This window comes from Rattus rattus, chromosome 5 (genome assembly GCF_011064425.1).
Source record: "Rattus rattus isolate New Zealand chromosome 5, Rrattus_CSIRO_v1, whole genome shotgun sequence".
In the NCBI taxonomy this organism is placed as follows: Eukaryota; Metazoa; Chordata; class Mammalia; order Rodentia; family Muridae; genus Rattus; species Rattus rattus.
In genome coordinates this window covers 62,331,515-62,333,665 of record NC_046158.1, presented here as the reverse complement: position 1 = coordinate 62,333,665, position 2,151 = coordinate 62,331,515, and the positions used below count along the sequence as shown (strand labels likewise).

At 51.5% G+C, this 2,151-nt stretch overlaps 1 pseudogene; it reads left to right on the top strand.

Moving 5' to 3' along the window:
- Nucleotides 1-310: 310 nt before the first annotated feature.
- Nucleotides 311-1,466, top strand: LOC116900229 (annotated as a pseudogene).
- Nucleotides 1,467-2,151: the final 685 nt, after the last annotated feature.

Sequence of the window (2,151 nt, the reverse complement as noted above, 5' to 3'; positions counted from 1 at the left end):
ATGTGTCTCAGACTGAGCTCACCTTCAGCACATGTGTCCTAGTCCCCTGAGGAAGCTTATGAGTCAGGTCCCCAGTGCACACATGTTCTCTTAGCATCCTGGCCCTCTAGACTCCCGTCAGAATACCTTTGCTTAGTTAGCATTCTAGGGATCTCTAGCTCAAAATCCTTCCACAGTCCTCCTGTAAAGAATTCCAGGGGGCTCTGCCAGGCGGCTGCTGTGAGAAGCAGTCATGCGCGGTCCCTGCACCAGCCACGGAGCTGCTCTAGGCCTGCAAGGACCGACTCAGAGCCAGATTTGAAACTCCAAGATGGATGACCAGGATCCTGGGGGCATTAGCCCCTTTCAACAAATGGTGACCTCAGGAGCTGGGGCTGTCGTCACCTCCCTCTTCATGACATCCCTGGATGTGGTGAAGGTCCACTTCAGTCTCAGAGACCCTCGGTAGCCAGCTGCTTGACAGCTCCCTCCAGATTCTGAAGTCTCTCCTACACCAAATCACCCTCCCCTCCACAATCCCCAAGGAAGTGCCTCCTATACTACAATGGTGTCCTGGAGCCCCTGGACCTGTGCCCAAATGGTACTCGCTGTTCCACCTGGTTTCAGGATCCTACACGGTTCACTGTCACCTTGGATGCCTTTGTGAAGGTTGTGAGGCATGAGGGCATCAGGACCCTGTGGAGCGGCCTCCCAGCCACCCTGGTGATGACTGTGCCAGTTACTGCCATCTACTTCACTGCTTATGACCAACTCAAGGCCTTCCTATGTGGTCAGTCCTTGACCTCTGACCTCTATGCACCCATGGTGGCTGGTACACTCACCCGAATGGGCAGTGTACAGTGGTCACTGTCACTGTGACAGTGGTCAGCCCCTTGGAGTTTATAAGGACCAAGCTGCAGGCTCAGCATGTGTCATACCGCGAACTGTCTACCTGTGTTCAAGCTGCGGTGGCTCAGGGAGGCTGGTGCTCGCTGTGGCTGACCTGGGGTCTCACAGCTAGCCCTTCTCAGCTCAGACTGGTTCAACTATGAGCTGGTGAAGAGACCCCTGAATGGGCCAAGACTGAAAGACCAGACATCTGTGGGCGTCAGCTCTGTAGCTGGTGGCACCTCAGGAATGGTGGCTGCCACCCTTACCCTACCCTTCGATGTGGTGAAGACACAGCGACAAATGTCACTGGGAGCAATGGATGCTATGGGAATCCAGCTTCAGAGAATCCAGGCTGAATCAGGCACCAGGGGACTCTCTGCAGGTTTCCTCCCCAGGATCATCAAGGCTGTGTCCTCCTGCGCACTTATGAGTTTGGCAAAAGCTTCTTCCAGAGGCTCAACCAGGAGCAGCCTCTGGGCCACTGAAGGTTGAGGAGCAACTGGCTCTTCCCCGGGTGGAAACAGGAGACTGAGCCAAGCGCCTTCCCTCCCAGCCCAGTCACCCAGGCTGTCCTCATTTGGATTCCTGCTGTTTCCCTTCCCAGGATTGCCATTCTCCCACCTCCAAGTTCAAGACCAAATCTGACGATTGCCCTGCTTTGTATTCCCTTATGTTTATTATAGCTTGGCCCCGCGGAACTGAGAGCTCGGGCCAGGCAGCATTCCCAGCCGTTTGTTCCTTGTCTAAAGACTATGATCTTCTGTGAAAAAAAAAAAAAAAAAAAAGAAAAAGAAAAGAAAGAAAGAAAAAGAATTCCAGGGGGCTGAGACTGATGGCTCAGTGGTTAAGAGGACTGACTGACTGACTGCTCTTCCAGAGGTCCTGAGTTCAATTCCCACCAACCATCTATAATGGGATCTGATGCCCTCTTCTGTGAGTCTGAAGACAGCTACATTGTATTTATATACATAAAATAAATAAATCTTAAAAAAGAATGCTAAGGGCCAAAAAACCAAGTGGCCTGGCTTATCATATTGACAGCCTGAGTTCTCAGCACCAATTTTCTGTATTTCCATATGTCTGTGACCAAACCCACAAGAAGCAACTTGAGATTCATTTGGACTTACGATTTGAATGGATATACCCATCATGGGGATACACCCATCATGGTGGGAAGGTGTAACAACAGGAGCTTGAGAGGTAGCTGATGACATCACCCCCACGGTCAGGGAGTAGAAAGGTGACTGCTGATGTTCTGTCCACTTTGTCCTTTAATTCAGG